Source organism: Mustela putorius, unplaced genomic scaffold (genome assembly GCF_011764305.1).
Source record: "Mustela putorius furo isolate JIRA1106 unplaced genomic scaffold, ASM1176430v1.1 tig00004053_pilon_pilon_pilon, whole genome shotgun sequence".
Classification (NCBI taxonomy): domain Eukaryota; kingdom Metazoa; phylum Chordata; class Mammalia; order Carnivora; family Mustelidae; genus Mustela; species Mustela putorius.
Genome location: NW_025422186.1, coordinates 1,636,787 through 1,657,047, shown reverse-complemented (window position 1 = coordinate 1,657,047; position 20,261 = coordinate 1,636,787). Strand labels below are relative to the sequence as shown.

General features: G+C 51.4%; 1 long non-coding RNA gene across 1 annotated transcript; it reads left to right on the top strand.

Moving 5' to 3' along the window:
- Positions 1-5,575: 5,575 nt before the first annotated feature.
- LOC106004235 lies at positions 5,576-19,854 on the top strand. Its single transcript, XR_001177163.2, has 2 exons — positions 5,576-5,942; positions 15,778-19,854. It is a non-coding gene; the product is annotated as an uncharacterized LOC106004235 (long non-coding RNA).
- The last annotated feature ends 407 nt before the right edge of the window (positions 19,855-20,261 follow it).

Here is a 20,261-nt window from a genome sequence, read left to right as displayed (position 1 = left end):
GTTGTTGTTTTCCCACCCTCCCTCGTACCCTGCTGCCTATCGTGCCCACGTGCAGGCTCACCCATGTGTGTGCTAATGCAGGCTGACGGCTGCTGGGAGGGTCACACATGGAGACGAGCACCGGCCCATTCACTCTGACACATACCCCAGCTGGCGGTCCCCTGACAGACTCCTCCATCCCCACTCCCCAGCACCTACCCACCACCCCCACCCCATCTTCTCCACCAGCCTTGTCCTAGAGCAAAACCCACCTGGCACCAAGTCACAGGCCCCTCCCTGCTGGTGCCCCTCCCCAAGAGTCTTGCTTTGTGGAAAGGCCAGTACACAGCTAGGTCGAGAAAAGCTGGGTTTGAGGGTGCTCCTGGGAGGGGGGCAGGGGGGAGCAGCTGGAGGCTCAGGGCCAAGGGGCTGGGATGTGCATTATGTGGTGTTTCTCTGACTGCAGGCTGGATCCAGAAGGCTCCGCCAGGAGGCCTGGAGCCCCTCCACACCTTAGATAAAGCAAAGCAAGGGGAGGAGGAGTCTTGGAGCATTTGGAGAGAGAACAGGAGAGAAATGGAGACAGGGCTAAATAGCCTGTAAAAGTTAAGCCTAGGAGTGGAGTCCTGGAGGCCGGTTCTGGCTGAGGTGGGACTTGTCCTAGAAAAAAAGCTGCCAGGCAGCCATCCAGAAAGTGTGAGCTCAGGAGCCACCGGACACAAGCCTGGGCCAGGGTGGGGGAGGGGCGGGAGTTGGGGGTATAGCTCCCTAGAGCTGGGGTGAGAAGTTGCTGAACTGAGGGGAGGCCAGGCAGAGGCCTCTGACAGCAGAGGTACAAAGGTAATTAGTGTCTCAGGCTGGGTGGGGTTGGACAGTGCCTGACACCCTGGGGGTCCATGCAGGATGGCTAAATGGAAAAAAGAGATGGATGAATGGACGAGTGAATGAATGAATGAGTGGGTTCTGTCTCCCTTTAGAAGTTTGGGCCTGAGGCACCCTCACAGCCAGGGCGGGCTTGATGTGGCTAGTGGCCTGAGGAAGGATTAAAGGGACTGCTGCCTTGAGAAAAGAATCAGAACCCTTTGGCACTGCTAGGGATACCAGGTTGCCAGGCACAGTGGGGCTCGGTAGGTGGGGCTTGGCTCATTATCCTCTTGGGCTTTGGTGCCCCTCATAGCCATCTAATCTAATCTCTCCCCCTCCCATGTGCTTTAAAAGGAGAAACTGAGATTCAGACCAGGAATGAGATTTCCCTGATCCTGCAGCCCGCTGGTGGCTCAGCTCAGCCTCCAGATTTTCTCCACTGGCCTGGGGAGCCTGCCGTTTACCTTAGCTGCTGTCTGTTTCTGTTGCCTCTACCACAGCACCCTCAGCCAGTGGCTGAGTGGCCTCTGGGGCCCAGGAGAGCCATAGGGAAACCAGGAAGGGAGGGGAACAAGAATACAGAAAAGAGGAGAGGTGAATTTCTCTTGGGAAGCAAAGGAAGGGTCCCCTGCCTGTTAGGACAGTGCATATCAGAAGGAGGTATCTGCCAGAACCCTTCTGTCCACCAGGACACTGCTGAGGTCAAGGCCGGTGACCCTCACCCCCAAAAGTCTATGGGGCAAGGTGTGTGTTCCTCACACACCACACCACACGCACAGGTATGCACGCACACACATACACACACAGGGTCCTGGCATCCATGTCCCGTCGTGTGACAGAAACAGTGATTATGAAGACAGTCTCCATCCCCCAGCTCACAGCGGGGCCTGGCCTCAGCTAGAAGGGAAGTACTGGGTGGCTTGGGGGACAAAGGCCATTGGATTCCACACACCACCAATGGATATTTTTCTCGTCAACACACAATGCTGCTTATATAACTGGAACTGGCTAGACACTGTGAGAAACGTTTAGAGCTTAAGAAAAAGCAGGAGGAGGAATAAATAGCCACAAAGCCACAGGGTCCCAGGGGCTGCTTTTCTGAGGATGCTCTGTTCCCCCTCCCTCCAACACTCCCATGAATGGGGGTTCTGGAAAGGAGGTTTCGAGGACGGAACCCGTTCATGTCTCAGCGGCCCAGACAGGCCTCATCAGCTCACAGGGCTTTCCTCTGTGAACACAACCCGAGGTTGTCCACGGCCCCTCACCTTTTTTTGTCCAGCTGGCCTTGAACCCCGCTACCTTCTGGGCCCAGCTTGCCACCAAACCCCATCTATAGGCTGGGTCCAGGCTGAGAGAGCAGTGGTAAGACTCGGATGACTGTCAAATTCAGGGCCAAAGGGATGTCTCTATCCACCCTAGTAACGTCTACAGAGTGAGGCCAGTTGCTTCCACTCAAGTCTGACCCTGACTCCGGTCTCAGCCCCAGTTCCAGGTAGAAAGCAATCCAGTAGAGAACAAGCCAGGCCTCAAGGACTCACAAAAGATGGAGGGGGGGCAAACGATAAAGGAAACCAATTTTATCAGCACATTCAGAACCACTGCGGCCCCCAAAAGTGGCCACCCTCTTTGTCTCCTCAGCGTGCCAGGCAGTATCTCTAAACGGAGGACCAAGCCAAAAGGGCAAAGGAAAATGTGCCAAGTTGCTCAACCCAGCTGTGCAAGGAAACACATATGTGTGTGTAGGGGTAAGCGTGCAAGGTAAAGGAGCAAGGATGACACGATGCCCCCCCTTAGTGTCCCAGAGCCAGGTCACCCAGCCCCAGAGACTGCCTTCTTGATGATCACTTGCTCCCTGGGACAAGTAGGCTGTACAGTAAATGGCCACATGACAGCCCACATTCTCCCATTCTAGGACTGGGCAAGGGGAGTCGAAAAGATTGCTGCTATTTTGCAAACAGAACTTCCTGTCTCCATACCCTTACATCTTTTCTGGAGGCAGTAGTTCTCGGAACTTCTCTTCATGCCCACCTCTGCCTTTCGCATCCTCAGAGAATCCCACCCACCCTAGAGACTGGCACTCCTCGGAAAGTGCCCAATCTACTTCCCTAGCATCACCATCCCTGCTCTTGCTCTGCCTGCCCGCTGGAAAATGGGTAAGGAGGATCCGGTGACTGGCACCCGTAGGTCTCTAAATGAGAAGCATGTTTGTTTATAGCTAGATGAAATCCATCCCTACTTCCACCCCCTTCCCCAGGCCATGTCTGCGTATACATCTCAGAATTCCTGCCACGGCCTCTACACCAAGCTTCTGGCTTCTCCCAACCTTCCCACCCCTGGATCCCTGAGAGGCGGGGCTGAGGCAGCCGCCACATTCAGCGTGGCAGAGCCTAGCTCAGTACAAATCAGAAACACATTGGAGGCAGGCAGGCCGGGAGGGAGCAGACAGGCCGGGACTGGGGCCCATTAAGGCCGGAGCCCGGCCATGCTGTTTGCCGCCTCAGCAAAAGGTTTCAGGTCTACCTCCTGATTGTTTGTTTGTCTCAGAGATGAGACAGGCTGAGAAGGCAGTTGACAAGGACCATGGAGGGTGGGAGGCAGTGGGGGACCCCCACCCCGGCTCTCATCCCGGTTTTCCCCAGCCTGGAACTCAGGGAGTACAGGAGAAGCCGCCGAGCTGCCTCATTTCCCTCCCCCCACCCCCAAATTCCAAACAGATGTGCAGTCAGATTCTTCCTCTGCTTGGTTGGGGGAAACAAAAGAAATTAAAAATGGGACCCTAGAGACACTACTTTCAGGCGAGCCCTAACATAAAGAAGGGATAAAAGGGAGACACAGGAAGGACTTCCAGAAGTGCAGGTGAGATGGCAGAGGTGGGGGCATAGTTCACCCCTTGCCTTAAAGATAACTTCTGTGAAGATTCCGGTTGTTGTGGGGAGGATTCCGGTTGTTGTGCTTGGAAGGACGATTGCTCTGGGAGGTCCAACTGAGTCTCACATGGGAAGGATTCAAAGGTGTCTGCTGTCATGAGGAGAATCTAGATATCTTGACTCAGTGAGCCCTGGTTTCATCGGGCCTGGCATTAGAGATCATGGAGCCCGCCCCCTCACTCAGACATACTCTGAGGCCCAGAGAGGGGAAGTCATTGCCCAGGGTCTCACAGTGGATCTGACTCTGGATTCAGTCATCTCAAATGGAGGCCTCCCTGCTCCCCAGCCAGTGCTCCCTTGGCTTCACATTGTTCCCCTTTGTCAGTTTTCTCATTTTTTAGGAAAGCAGATCCCCTACCCTTCTCAGTCTGTTTCATGCCAGCCCGAACCTAGGGTCTGGGCATACTCTCTGATGGGAAATCTTTGAAGTCTGGAAGTCTCTGGATTTGTTTGGCAACCATGGCCCCCTCTAAGGAGGTTTCTGCTAGTGCTCCCCCTTTCCCCGGGGCCAGCCTCAAACACTCATAATTGGTTGTGGACAGTGTGGTCATGTGGCAATCACCCGGCCTTAGGCTACCTCGTTGCTGACAACAGAGCTTCCAGCCTGCCACTGGCTAAGCCTTTTCGAGGGCACTATGAGTCTCATGCCCAGCACTGTTGTGGTCTCAGCTCAACTCATCCCTCCTCTCTGATCTGCCTGTCACCTTGTCGAACCTGCCCTAGCCGTCATCTCCACCCATGCCTACCAGAGGCCAGGCTGAAGCTGTCTCTGGGCTCCCTGTAGGCTCCCGATGGGGCTCAGCTGAAGATGTCCCCCATGACAAACACGTGCTTGCACAAGTGCACACACAGTGTATGTGCATACCCTCTTTCTAGAAGCATCTGGTGATTGTTGCTCTGCTATTTTGGTCTAGGGGATGAGCCAAGCCTCACTCTACCATTCAGACAACCAGCCTGGCAATCACCACAGCACACATCACATGGCACATTTTCCCCTTGAAGCCCTTGCCCCAGGAGACTTGAAAATTCCTGACTATTGGTGTTCGTGCCAGTGCTGCTAAGGGATAGGTTTGGGGAGCTGGTGGCCAAAGAGAAGGAATCCTCTTCCTTTCTCTCTCTCACTCACCCATTCTCACACACACACACACACACACACACACATCTTCCTCATTTTTCTTTCCCTTTTTTTTCCCTCTCCCTCCCTCCCTCCCCATCTCTCTTTTTTCTTACAGTAAATTCCAAACAGATGGGCAAGTCTTCTCTCCCACTTCTGAAGTTGAGGGGAATATCAGCCATGGGGAAACCAGAAATCACTCCCTTCCTCAGAGTAGATCACCTCAGCCTCGCTGGGTCTCCTATTCCAGTGTCTCACACCTCGCTGGATTAGGTCAGATATTAAAAAGTATTTCCTCAAACCCTTTTGTTCCAAGTCTACTATTGACACTTGTGCTTTCCTCAGTGCGGGGCCTCAGACGTCATGGGGTGGAGGAGGAGGGAGGGAGGGGAGCAGGACATACTTTCTGGGATTCAACTAGAATCCTGGGCCAGACCTGGGCTGCAACCCCATTATCAAGGGGGAAGAAGAGCTCAACTGCTGGACATGACTGAGAATATCAATGGAGTGCTGTGTCTGCCTATACAAGCTCTCTAAGCCTAGAGACAAGCACAAACAGAAACGGCAGCATTTGGAGCAGTTAAATTCTGCTTCTTGCTTTGCAGTGAGAACTGCGTTTTGTTATTTAAGCTATAGACAGAGGGATTTATATGTCTCCATGTGATTTTTTCCTTACAGTGCTGAGGCGTGGAATCCCTGTGTATGGCGGGGCTGGGACAAAGCCTCTCCTATCTACAGATGGTCCCAGAAAGGGCAGCGGGAGCCTGAGTGGGGCTGAGCTGCCCCATTTCCAGGGCCTGCAGCCTCTTGTGACCACATCTGTGGCCATGGAGCCACCCCCTCCCCAGGCCCCTGATTCCCCAACCTTGGCTGAAACTTCACCTGGACGCTTGGCTCGAGGACAGTCAGCATCTTCTGGAAGTGGGTTCACTTCATCAGCTTGTACCTTGGCTTGGTACCCCAGATCTGACAGAGCTAGTCCCACAAATCTGGGCCCATTCTAGGACTGCAGAAGGATGCCAGAAGAGGGTTATGATCCCAGCCTGCTTCCCTGACAGGTAAGGAGAATAATGCTAACTAATACGTTTTGAGTAGTGACTCTGTGTCAGGCACCGTTCCAAGAGCTTGACATGTACCTTGTGACATAGGAAATCTTACCGTTACTCTCATTTTACAGATGAGGAACCTGAGCAATAGAGGTTAAGTAACTTGTCCAAGGTCACATAGCTAGCAAGTGGCAGAACTGGAATGCAGCCCAGTCTAGAGACTGGGCTCTCCGGCATGTAATCACTGCTTTCAAAGGCTACTGCCCAGGCTTCCCGGGACTGAGGTCAGGCCTCCCAGCCCGATGTCCTGTGGCTCTGCCTCCACGACCTTCCATCAGAGTCTCGTTACCAGATAAGACCTGTCTGCCTGACTCCTGTCCAGCCGCTGAGCCTGGGCTCACCAGTCCTCCTGCTGTCAAGCTAGGCCTTGTCTTCTTGACGTCTGCTGGGACCTTTCTCCATTTCCTGCCCGGCCCTGTCCCAGCCTCTAGTCAGAACGGAGAGCCTGGTCACTTCCACTGGAGATTTAGCACTGTACTGTTCCATAGAAATATCATGCCAGCCACACAGGGAACTTTGTAGTAGCTAAGTTTAAAAAGTATTTTTCAAAAGTGGAATTAATTTTTCATAATACCTTTCCTTTCACTCAAAATATCCCAAGTAGTATCATTTCAGCATCTGTATTTTGTAATCCCAGCATGTCTTTTTTTTCAAGATTTTATTTATTTATTTAACTGAGAGAGAGAGAGAGAGAACACAAGCAGGGGGAGTGGCAGGCGGAGTGAGAGGGAGAAGCAGGCTCCCTGCTGAAGCAAAGAGCCTGATGCGGGACTCGATCCCAGAATCCTGGGATCATGACCTGAACTAAAGGCAGACACTTAACCGATTGAGCCACCCAAGCACCCCCTACACTCCCAGCATATCTTAATTCCACCTAGGCACACGTGAAGCACCCAGATGGCACAGGCAGCGAGAGGCTGCAGTACTAAACAGCACAGATCTACAAGCAGAGTCTGGATTCAGAGAAGCCCTGGGTACAGAGGATAAGTAAAACAACTCCTGAGTTCTACCCTTGGTGCTGATACCAGATCCCTAGTGAGCTTGAGTAAACCCCTTGCTCCCTCTGGATAGTAGAACGAGAAGGTTGGCCTGAAGACCCTTCCACCTTGAACATTCTAGTCCTACCCACCTACTCCACACCCCTCCCATCTCCCCTACATCCCCACAGTACCCAGTTCTCAGTAGAGAGAAAGTCCAGGAAAGGATAAAACACTCAAGCATGATGAAAACCAGCAGAGCCTCGTGGTCTCCAGAACATAAATCTGTGGTCTCCACTGCCTCTTCTGGAAACATCCCCGGTTACCCGGTTTCATGGAGCTTGGCCCTTCATTCCTCATGGCCACTAGAAGCTGGGATTTGGCCTAAGACTGCCACATGCTCCTCGATCTGTGCAAAGAGGGTCAGGTCATCTCTCCAGTAACAGGAGTGGTTTGAGCGGAAGTGAGCCCAGTGGTACGCCAGGCAGTCGGTCTTTACCTTCTTAGAGAACCCAGCTGGCTCAAAGCTTCTCAGTCTTCATTTGTGCACACCACCTTCCATGTTCTATGTATCCCGTACCAACCAAAATGATTTTGATATAAGCTTGGCTTTCTGGACATTAGACAACCAGGGGGGAAAAATAGGTATATTGAATACGCTTTTATCGACCACACATACCTTTGGGAATTCTGTAATTTACCCTTCCACGCACCCCAACTCCTGGCCCAGCTGAGTCACTGGCCTAAACGGAAAACGTATAGCCATTAGAGAAATGTTATTAGTAGGTATCTAGAGATTTGAGGAAACAAAGGAGTTTCCAAGTGATTTTGACTAGATATAACACAACTGGAACAATGTTGGCCTAGTCAAAGGATTCTTTTTTTTGTTTTTTTTAAGATTTTGTTTATTTGTCAGAGAGAGCACAGGCAGGGGGAGCAGCAGGCATAAGGAGAAACAGGCTCCCCGCTGAGCAGAGAGCCCAGTGAAAGACTCCATCCCAGGACCCTGAGATCATGACCTGAGCCGAAGGCAGATGCTTAACAGACTGAGCCTCCTAGATGTCCCAATTCATGATTCTTTTGAAGAAAATACTGACTGCTTAAAATCACCATTGGAGTAAAGTGACCTTCTTATCACCAAGGTCGAATATCTGTAGAATTGAAATAGGGATTCTATTTCCAGTTCATGAAGTGATTTTTCTTTGGTGATTCAAGGCGTTGTTTATGAAGGTGGGACAGACCAACACAGGCACCTGTAGGTATCGAACCTTGTCAGTGGGTACCAGAACACAGAAGAGGGGGCCATTTTGGTTGGATATTACCCCTGAAGGCATTGTTTTGAGACTGGGTCTAAGCTCCGGCTATAGATGCTAAAGCCAAAATGATTCCCTCCTCTGAGATTTTTGGCCCCCTCTCCTGGTCAGGTGCAACCAAACAGAGCCTGCTCTGCCCTCCTGTGGCCCAGAGTGTTTGTCTCGGGGAGGATAAGGGTCCCATGCTGGACCTAATAGGTGGGAGTGGATTTCATATTGGGACCCTGTGAGGGATTATTCCACCCCCACCCCCAAGGAAAACAAGGGTACAAACATGGAGATTCCTGTGTCCTCTGACCATCGTCTGCATGTTTAGTGTCAGAAGGGCAAGCTCAGAAAATGCTGCATCTACTATGGTCTAGACGCAGATCAGACAGAGATCTGGAGAGCAACTGGAGCCCAGGTGGGGTGAGGGGTACCCCTGAGTCAGAGGCGAGGCAAGAAGAGACAAAGGATTTACAGATGTTGAATACCATCTTGAACAGAATCATTTGCAATGATTGTTAAAGTATATAGTGTCTGTTATTCCACCTTTTGAGAAAACACGTGGGCAAATGCTAATCTTCGTAACAACTCTGGAAAGTGAGAACTATCACTATCTCTGTTTTACTGCTGAGGAAGCGGAAGACCAGAGAGTGTAAGTCATTTATCCAAAGTCACACAGCCAGTGAAGGGCAGAGTCAGAAATGGAATCCTAGGCTGTCTGGTAATAGAGCCATTCTTTGCTCACGCCATGCTGCTCCTGACCCCAGGAGCATCGTGGACCGAATGCGTAGTAATGCTAACTGACTCATGTACTTTTTTTTTTTTAAGATTTTATTTATTTATTTGACAGACAGAGATCACAAGTAGGCAGAGAGGAGGAAGTAGGCTCCCCGCTGAGCAGAGAGCCCGATGCAGGGCTCCATCCCAGGACCCTGGGATCATGACCTGAGCCAAAGGCAGAGGCTTTAACCCACTGAGCCACCCAGGCGCCCCTGACTCATGTACTTCTATCCAGGTACTGCCCTATGTCTCTCAATGCATATGAGCCCACTTCCCACTCCACTATAACCCTCCGAGATAGGTGCCAAGGAAATGAAGTCACTTATCTAAGGCCAACCCACTGCCAAGGGGCAGGGCTGGGATATGAGCCTGGCATCTGGTTCATATGGAAGTGGCCATAACTTCCCCCTGCTTCCTTTTGGGCCAGGCTTTGTTCTCCAGGTGGCGGCCTGTGGCGGTCACCGCCTGCCCAGTGAATCCCTGGGTTAGTGGCAGCACAGAAACCACCCAGGACCTCCCCAGCAGGCTGAATCCAGCATTCCCTCGGCAGGAATATCAAGCCACCATGCCCACCTTTTAAGAAAGCCCAGCCAAGCAGAAGCAAGCTCAGCCTGACAAAGAGGCAAGGTGGTGTAGTGAAAGAATGTGGCCTTTGGCAGCAGACAAACCTGAGCTGAAATCTTGGCTTTAGAAATTACTTTGTGACCTTGGATAACTCACTGAGCTTCTCGGGACGTCCGTGTCCCACTGCTAAGGGCTGTTGTGAGAAGTAAATTAAATGGCTATATAGCAACGTGAATTATATACTCTAAAGTGCTCTTGAAGGTTAGTTGTAATTGTTCCTTGTTCTATAGGGCTAAGTTCCCCGGCCCAGGCTGAAGCCAAAGCAGCGACTAGGAGAAGTGGGCTTTAGAAATGCTAATGCCATGCGTGAGTGACAGGCCGCGGACAATGGCGGAGGGCGATGTGAATGGGGCGGCCAGGCCTGGGAGCGGGGATCCCCACGTGGGACCCGAGTGGGGGAGGGAGCCGGAGTGGGGGAGCCCAGTTCCCAGCAGAGGGGATCCGAGACTGCGCTAATTGGAAGGGGCTGGAGCTGCGGGGGCAGGAAGGGGGAGGGGATTACCTGCGGGTCCGCCGCTGACGGGGGCGGGGCTCCCGGGAGGGGTCCTGCTGGAGGGGGAATGAGGGCGGGGTTCGGGGGGGGTTGCGGCTCTCGGAGCCCTGGGCTTGGGGCCAGGGGGTGCAGAACCGCGGAGCTGCACACCCAGGGAGAAAGGGTCGGGGGGCTGGTAAAAGGAGGCCTTGGGCTTTGGCCGGCTGCAGAAACAGCAGAGCAGCGGTTTCTGGGCTGGGCAACTCGAAGCTGAGCGGGCGGGGACAGGAGGCAGAGAAGACAGGATAGCTAGTTTCTAAACCCAGCTGGAATCCTGACCCCTTTGGGCTGACCTGGGAATCAGCGTTCCCAGTTCCAGGACGCAGTGAGTGCACTGTGCAGTGTGTGTGCGCGCGCGCGCGTGAGCGTGATGAGCCGGGAGACAGAAGGTGGGTCCCCAACCTTCTCTAATGCGCTTCCTCCACTTCTCTTGCTCTTCCCTCTCGTCCTGTCCCCCCAATCCTCTCCTGCCCCCCCCCCGGGCACCATGAAGGCTGTTTTTGTTCCTCCTCCTGGCCTAGCCCCTGAGGTGTGCAAACAGGAAGGACCTCTCCCCGGGCAGTGAGTAAGGAGGGAAAAATGAGGTGTTGAAAAGATGACAAGTCGCCCTGTCAGAGCTCACCTTGGCAGGGAGCAGGCGGCAGGGGCCGGCGGGTGGTGGGAGGGGGGGTCCGCCCTGGAAGCCAGCCTACATGTGCCAAGAGCCAAGCATGCTGATCCTCAACAAGCAGGCACTGTGTATGCGTTTGTTTGGTTTAGAAAAGCACCGCCCCCATTCCCACCATCAAAGATTCCTTCCTTTCCTTCCCAGTAGGAAGAGGTAAGGCCGATGGGCCAGCGGTTTCAAGTGTGATTGGACGGCGCAGAGCCATGGGAGGGGGCTGGGCAGGAGACCCAAATTCCTCTTGGAAGCTCCAATCCTCCTGGACATGCCCCCCTATGTCTCAAAGGCTCCCCCAAACTCCATATCCTAAACCAAGTTTATCAGTGCTGCTGTCTCCACCCCTGCATTCTGTCCCTCCTATCTCAGTAAATGACCTCACCATTGAGTCACCCAAAAGCCAAAACCTTGGGAGTCATCCAAGACTTCCTCACACCCCCAATTGGATCAGTGTCCTAATCCGCTCAGTTTTCCCTTTCATCTCTCCAATCTGTCTCTCTTCCCCCACCTCATGGCCCCACCCTATTTTAGTTTCATTCATTGATTCATTGATTCATTCACTTATTCAGCAACGCTGTTCTAAGCACCTCCCATGTGCCAGGGAAAGGGCTAGCCATTGAGGATTCAGCTGTGAACAGATCCGGCCTGGCCTGTGCTCCTGTGAAGTTTTGTGTCACACGTGGCTGGACTCATGGAGGTTGGAAAGGGCTGGCTGACTGGCCAGCCAGCTTCTAAAACTGTTCCTTCTGGGAGATAATGGTTAAGAGCATCTATGCCGTAGCTAGCCTGCTCAGATTTGAATTGACTTTGCCACTTAGAGCTGTATGGCCTTGGGCAGACCGTTTAATCTCTCTGTGCCTCAATGTCCCACATGGAAGAGGGGGGTGAGCATAGCACCTACCTCCAAGGATTGAATACGTCGATATTTTAAGGTGCCAGCATGTTATTCTCTATTAGCATTGTGAGTTTTATTCTTTCAAGTAGGTAGTGGGGCAGAGTCCTATGATCAACCAAATTATAGGAACCAAGAGGGAGGCCTGCCTGGGGGCAGGGGCAATGGATCGGATTGCAAGCTGATAGCAGCAGGCACTTGCGATGGCCCTGTCAAGAAGGCGCATGGGAAATCCAACACAGGCCTGATTAGCTGGCAGTAGCCTGTGAGGAGTAAGTTAAATGGAAATGCAAATTAAATAGGAAGTCCAGGCCCAGAATCTAGAAATAGGGTATGAAGCACTGTGTGGCAGAGTCGTTACTATCAGGAAGGTAAGCGTAAGAGCTCTAGCTCTGCCACTTTCTCAGCTGTGTAACCTTGAGCAGGTCATTTCCTCTTCTGAGCCTTGGTTTCCTAAGGATAGCAGTTAACAAGAACTGAGAGCTTAATATGCCTCAGGCAGTGTTTCAGCACCTTAACTGCCCTCTTCAAAAGGGAGCTACTCTTATTTAACTACCATTTTGAAGATGAGAACACTGAGGCACAGAGAGGCGGAGGCACTTGCCCAAGGTTGTGACGCTTGTAGAAGATAGCCCTGGGACTTGAAAGCAGGTCTCTTGGAGACTAGTGATTAGAGCACCTTTGTTGGAGCGCTATTGTGAAAATCACAGGATATACTTCTGGAAGTGTTTGGTAGCAGACTGACAGGCTGCCCAGGGAGGGCCGTCTTTAGGCTACAGGCTCTAGTGGCTAGGCTGAGGCTGCAGGGCCTGGGTCAGCAAGAAGCAGTCTGGGCCTCAGACATCTGACCTGAGCAGTGCCGGAGTCTCGGGAGCAGGCCAGAATCCCCTGATCAGAAGCAGGGCACAAGGTTAAGTGGGGCTAAAGGCCAAAGGGACTGGAACCCCTTAGACTGAATGGGGGTAGAGACCATCTTGGTCACTTCTGGATTGCCCAGCACTCCACAAAAGGAAGTACTTAATATATACAGGAAGGAAATGCCACTTCTAAAGTGGTTCCTGCGTCATGCCACTGCGCTATGCCTTCATGTCCTCCTCGAGGCGGCTCCATGAGGTTATCATGCCCATGTTAAAGATGAAGAGACTGACGTTCAGAGAGGTGATGTGACTCACTCAAGGCCCAGAGCTAAGTAGTAGTCAAGCAGCTCTTCGGATGCAGAGAAGAGGGAAAAAACAAAAAAAAAAAAACAAACAAAACGGAAAGGGCAAAGAACCCCTTATACTCCTCTCTGGTCCCCATGAGGCTCACCACCACCTCAGGTGAACCACCTGTGACCAACAGACAAGGTCTACCTCTGCAGAACTGAATTGGACCACGATTGGTAGTCCACCAGATATGTGTGTTTGTGTATATACATGATCTAGGCTTTCCCTTGACAGCCCTGGGGACTGGGCCCATGGAAATCCCCCACCCCTTGCTGACCTGAACCTAGCCAGCACTCCAGGACTCGTCCACTTAGAACAAAGAGACTGGCATCAACTTTCTACTCCCACAGACCCAGATGAGCTATGAGGCCAGCCACTTTCGGAGCTGGGAGGACTCTGGGCAAGCCTTGTACTTTTCTTTCCCTGGTGCCTAGCCTGCGAGGGAGGAGTCAATGTTTCAGCCGTATCTAATCAGGCAGAGCCCCAAGACACAGAAGCTCCTTCATCTAGGCCTGAGGAGGGGTCAGGCCGGGCCTCAGGGAGGGGCCAGGGCAGACACTGAGCCCATCCAGCCAGGACGGCCCACATTCCTCAGCCGGCCTGAATGGGGTGGGCATGCTCAACAGGAAGCCAAGCCCTTCACCAGGAGGGGCTCCACCGCCATCTGTGCACACAGACAGCCGTGAGCAAAGGGCCTCGGCCGGCAGAGTCAATTGCACAGAAAAAAATAGCAAACATTTTGCTTCCTCCTCCTCCCCTATCTTGCCGCACTCCACTTCCAAAGGGAATGTTGGGCTTCTGCGAAGTATTTTTCAGCAGACCGGGGCCCAGCCATCCGGAGTCAGCCTTGCTGAATTGCTGAAGAGAGAATGAGTGTGTGTGGTGGGGGGGGGATTCTTTCCACCCAGAGAGTAGTGGCTTCTCTGCGGGGTTCTGGCCTCCTGCTGTTACAGCCTGGGAAAAAAGGAAAAAAGAGCCAGTAGAAATGGTAACAACCAACAACAACGATCACCTTGGGTTTTTAGAGTGGGTTTTGTCCATCTTGTTATTTCGTTTGCTCGTTCCAAGCACCCCTTGAGGTAGGCGTTCTTTTGTCCCATTCTATAAATAAGCAAACCGAGGTGGAGAGGGTATGTGCCTTGTTCACCACTCACAGTTAATTAGCATGAAAACCGTTTCAGATTAAGGTCTGACTCCTAACGCCCTGGTCTGTCAGCCCCTTCTGCTGATGACTATGGAGGGCCTTGCCTGGCTTCCTTCAGGAAGAGCCTGCCTTGAGAGCCTTGAATCGGGGTTCCAGTGACATTTCGATTTTGTTTTCACTTTTTCTCCCAGGTCACCTGCTTATTGAAGAAAATTTGAGAAATGCCCTCCAAACATAAAGAACTTTAAAATTACCTATCATCCCATCACAGAGAACCACTGTCAGCCAAGGTGATGATAGATTTCCTGAGCATGTTATGCATGTACAAAACCTGGAGATCTGAGATGATAGTGGACCCACTCTGGATGCTGGGCCACCCCCCAGCTCCCACTCCATGTCTTCACGAGGCAAAGCTGAACTGTGCTTCCTCTGCTCCCTGTAGGGCCTGCTTGGGCCAACATTGCCCATTCCCAGGGTGCATGTGCACACCATACTATTTCATACGCTGTGAGTTTGTTCACTTTGTTCCCTTTGTGTGAGGTCTCTGTCCTCCTGCAGAGGTCTCTCCCTCCCTTCTCTGTCTCTGACTCTGTGTGTTTCTCTCTCTCTAGCTCTCTCTATTGATCACGTATACACATGGTCAAAAACCAAAAAAACAGAAACAACCTATCTAATTCACACAAACTCCAAAGGGACAAAAGGGCACACGCTACAAATCAAGGCTCCTCCTCACCCCTGACCTCAACTCCTGTTTCTTGTTTATTTTTCCAAATATTCTGTGTACAGGTAAGCACAGATGTACGTGTATCTCTTGTGAAACATGCGTGGTAACTGTCCTTACTGTTTGGTTTTTTTTTAAGATTTTATTTGCTTGAGAGAGAGGGAGAGCACGAGTTGGGGGAGGGGCAGAAGGAGAAGCAGGCTCTTGGCTGAGCAGGGAGCCTGACGCAGGACTTGATCCCAGGACCTGGGAATCATGACCTGAGCCAAAGGCAGACGCTTAACCCACTGAGCCACCTGGGCACCCCTGTCCTCACTCTTCTATGCCTCCTTCTTATAACTCCTTGGGTTTTGACTATTCTTACATGGCAAGAGCTGTGGCTCTGCCTCAGCTGGGTAAAGGCTGTCTAGTGAAACCTCTGATGGCTGTGCTGTGATTTATTTAAGCAGGCCGCTAGTGATGGACAGGGAAATGCTTGCCAGTCTCTCGCTACTACAAACAATGCAACAATAAATATCTTTGTACAAACAACCTCGTGCTTTTGCTCATGTAGGAGAAATGCTACTAGTGGAATTGCTGGGTCAGAGGGTGTGTGGATTTTAAATGCTAATACATTTCACTGAAGGGCCCTTCAAACACACCAGTTGACATGCTCCCCGACAGATAATGTTTCAAGGGGCCCATGCTACCCTCCCTCCTTCCCTTTCTTCACCTTTCTTCACCTGGCTAATGCCTGCCCGAGCCTTCAGAGTGGCCACACCTGGGATGCCTCTGACAAGCCTCCCTTCCCGGCGCGGCCAGCCACGCTCTTTGCTTCCACGTCACCGCGTGTTTGCCTCCGTGTAGCACTTTTCACCGAGGGTTGCCATCCTCTCTTTACACATCTGTTTCCCCGCACTAGACTCTGAGCTCTTTGAGGGAAGGACTAAGTAAGCCTTATTCTTCTCTTGCAGGTTCCCGTCCAACGCACCACAGACAGAAGGTCAATAAATATTTGTTGAACTAACCCAGTCAGCTCTGAATCCTCTGCTCTGAGTGCAGCCTGGGCTGGACGGCGTTGCCTGAATGCAAGTATGGTCTGGGCCAAGCAGCGCCTTGGGCTCGGGTCCCCTGGGTCCCTGGAGATTTGTCTTCATGCATTTGGCGCCCAGTCCCTACCTCCCTTCAGGCTGGCTCCAATGCCCTGCTTCAGCCATGCTCTTCCCACTATAAGCTATTGCTGTCTCCCAGTCCCCAGCTCTTGTGGAAGAACCCCTCTACAATCCTGTGTCTTGTTTCTCCTCTTCCCATCCAGATGCCAGGCACCCTCTTATCTGGGTGGCCCCTGGGCCTGCAGTATGCTGCCAGGAAGCTGGCGGCCTATTCAGCCTGTGACCTGAGCACCCGAGTGGAGTCCAGCTGGGGCCGGCCTGGACTTTGATGCTGAGGACCCGACACCCCTACCCGCTCCTCACTACACTGGGGCCGGGACGGCTGCTGCCCTCCCTGGCCGAACAGACTCTGTCTCTTCAGAACGCTCATCACTTTTCTGAACCTTGGTATCCTTATCATTCACCTTCCAGGGGGGACGGAAGATCCAGTGACATCCCTGCATATGAAGGGGTCTGGGGTGAAATTGTATCCACATATAAGGGGTTAGGAAGCCTCGCTGGTGTTCTAACTGGAGGAAGGGAGTAGGGTGGGAGGCATGCTGGGGGCAGCAGAAGCCAGCAGCAACAGCCTAGTGGCGAGGTCCCATTGCGCAGATGGGAATGCCAAGTCAGGCTGAAAGCTGGCTCCAGGCCACAGCTTATCCGAGGCCGGGACTAGTGACAGATGGACAGACACCCTCTTCACTCCGTGTTTGACAGAGGTTCAACCCAGGCTTGTTTCCTCCTATTTCTCCATCTTCAAGAGGAGCACCACTTTTCAGCCATAGGCCCTGGGCCTGAAGAACATCTCTGAAACACTGGGGAACTCAGCAGGACAAACAGAAAATGGGACAGAGGGTGGCAAGAGGAGGTGGAGGGAGGGGCGGGGCAGGGCGGGGGCAGGGCCAGCAGGAGCTGAGGGTAGGCCTGGGGCTAAGGCCAGTTCAGAAACTCCTGGTTGGGCCAGGACCCCATGGTTTCTCCTGCCTCATCTTAACACACCCCTGCCTTATGCCTACTTTGGGAGAGCAGCTCATTCCTCCGGCCAGCAAGCGTTGCTGAATACTTCTGAGGCAAGCACTGAGAAGCCCGGGCTGTGGAAATTACTCTGAAATAAGAGCTCCTGACAAGACCTCACAGAGATGGGACCAAGAGAGTGAAGGAGTTAGGTGTGTCCGAAAATACCATTCTCCGGAGCTGGCACATGAACAGGGCTTTTTAAAGGATGGATAGAACTAACTAGAAAGGGCTGGAAAGGGCATTTCAGGTCAGAGGTCCAGGCACCAATGTAGAAGGATGTAGCTAGAACAGAGGGGCTGAGAGAAGGTAGTGCCTTTGAGCCAGGAAAGGCCCCATAACAGTTCAGCTGTAGTGTTAGCTAGGGGGACCACCTCAGGAATGTGAGGTCCTGTCTTGTAAGATATAGTGGCCACAATGTGGGGCTCTTTATCCCACAGCCAGGAAACAAGTCCAGACACTAAGGAGTCTAGCGTGGTGGGCAGCACCTTTCATGAATACGCCAAATCACCAACTCTTAAAAAGGACTGTTTCATGTGTAGTGGCCCGAGGCCTGCATGGTCTAGAACCATGGCTCCAGGTGCCAATAATGGGTCCACTGTGTTATCAACAGAAATCGCCTGACCCCTTGCCATTCTGGGTATTTCATCTGACTGAAAAGCAGGCACAAAACTGGGTTATGGGGTTGGCAAGTGTGCCACTTGGGATTCCCAGTTAGAAACAGAAACCAACCCTGGTGAATTTAAGCAAAACAGTTTTATTGGAAAGCTATGGGGAAGCTTGGGGAACAGTTGGAGAGGCCGGGGAATCAGAAACTGGCGGGAAAAGGGGAACTTGGTGTCCAAGGACATAGCCACGTCTTACACAGGACTGTTGGGTCTCTGGTATTGGCAACATAGTCCCCCACTGTGGTCGCCACCAATGTGGCATGAGAGGAAATGCTTCATGACCCTGATGCCTCTGACTTCCTCCCCCTCCAGACCTAAGGTATTAGGCACAAGGGTCTGATGTGCTTAACTGAGGTCCCAGGCCCAAGCCCAGGCAACTCGGAGCCTGGGGCCCAGGGTCTCAGGCCTTAGGGTTGTCCCTCCTCAGGAGCGCCTCACCTCCAGCAGGAGCCACTGTGGCGACAGGCCTCTCCAAGACCAGCAGGGGGCTGCAGGCCCTGAGAGGAGTTCCCTGCACCCCGCCCCCCAAACAACTTCCATGGATTTACTAATTGTGTCTCTAAGGGAAATAAGAGCAGCCCCAAGGGTGCCTCGCCCATACCCCCTGGTGTGGTGCCAGTCAGGGCACAGCCAAGGTAACGTGAGGCAAACCACCACAGGCCCACCTGTCAAGAGCCCTCTAAGGTCACAGACTTCTGACTCACCGTGACAGGTGAGGTGCTGGCTGAAGGCCAAGGGGGGTCACACAATGGCTGTGAGGGACAAAATAACAGTATCAGCTTTGACCACTTCAGAAATAAAGGACTGCCAGGGCTTCCACCCATGTCTCTGGACTTGCACTGAGAGAATCAGCATCATCTCTCTCTCTCTCTCTCTTAATTGGGAATTTTTTTGATTTTACTTATTTTGTTAATATTTATAAAAATCAGTGCCACTGTTAGAAAATCAAGCAAATTAATGAGGGCAGGTGAAAAAAATCTAAAGCCCCCTTCCTTGCTCCCCAACCCCCTGTCCCTCCCCAGAGGTAACCACTGCCATCCGTTAGGTATGCAGCCTTCCAGACACTTCGGTACATTATGATCTATAGTTTGGTTTTGCAAGGTTTTATTTTACATGAAAACAATATATAACTGCTCCACAATATTTTTTTCCTACTTAACAGTGTGCCTTGGAGATATTTCCATATCAGCACATATAATTTTTAATGGCTATATGGTATTAGCTCTGTACCACCAAGGATCTAAGTCGGGCTCAGAGACATGCACCATTTTGCATCTTGAAAGGTAGCTAACCCCCTAAATCGTTCTCCAACAAGCCTGCTATCACTTGTGTTTCCCGGTTTTCTCCTAGCCCAAATGAGATATTATCATGAAGAATAACCATGGCTTTCTGATGGACACAGTGTGTTTCACTGTTCTGTTCATTTGTATGTCACTGATCACCCGTGAGGTTGAACATTAACCATATCCAGGCTGTTGGAGCTAAGAACAGCTCCCATAAACTGTCAGCAGGAGCATGCATTAGTACAATTGCTCGGGAAAGCAGTTTGTCAATACGTGGTTAGGAGAAAGACTCTTAAGCCTGCAGGACCCCTAAATTCCCCTCCAAGCCTAAAGACCCAGGAACTCCAACTCCGCATCCTTACCCCTAGAGAAACTCACACACGTGCACAGAGAGACATCTTTTAAGTATATTGATTGCCACAAAACACTGGGAAGAACCTACACGCCCACCAATAAGGGGATGGATAAATTGTGATGATTCATACAACTAAATGTCTATCATACAGAGCTATATGTATCAAAATGGTTAAATCTCAAAAACAATACTCAGTGAAAAAAAAAATCACGTTCCAGAACAATACACACATTCTATCAATTATGCCCACTTAGAAAACATAAACATTCTATATTGGCTACGGATATATACACACATATACATATATATCTACACATATACATATACATAGACACACATACGTCTAAAAACACAGACGAGAAGTAAACATACCATTTCCTGGGTAGTGCTTACCTCTGTGGAGGAGGGAAAGTAAATGTGACAGGTGAGGAACATCACTTGTGCCTGATTCTATTTAGTGGAGAGAGAAAGAAGGACTGGAAGCCAATATGGCCAAATGTTAAAACCTGTTCACTCTGTGTAAGTGGGTATCAATATCTGTCACAGCACTTGTCTGCCATATATTTTTCTAATCTAATCCTTTTGTGTCACTGTGTCAATGTATACAGTCAGCATAGAGATTTGTTATTTGGGGAGGGGTTGCCCACTTCCTCTCAGAGTTTCTTTTCTTTTGTAAGGTTTCACTTTTTTAAGGGATCTCTACACCTGATATGGGGCTCCAACTCACACCCCTCCCCACCCGCCCCCAGGATCAAGAGTCATAAGCTCTATCAACTGAACCAGCCTGGTGCCCTGTTCTTAGAGTTTCTATTTCCTAAAAGGGGATTTTTTAATTCCTTCTCCTCCTAACTCATACTCATTTTGGATATGTTTCTACCATTGTTCTTTATTTTCCCACACACTTTCTCATTGTCTCTTTCCTTCCCCCAGACTGACAGGGTACTGTCTATGTGACCTTTGCCCCTAGAGTAGTTTGACAATCAT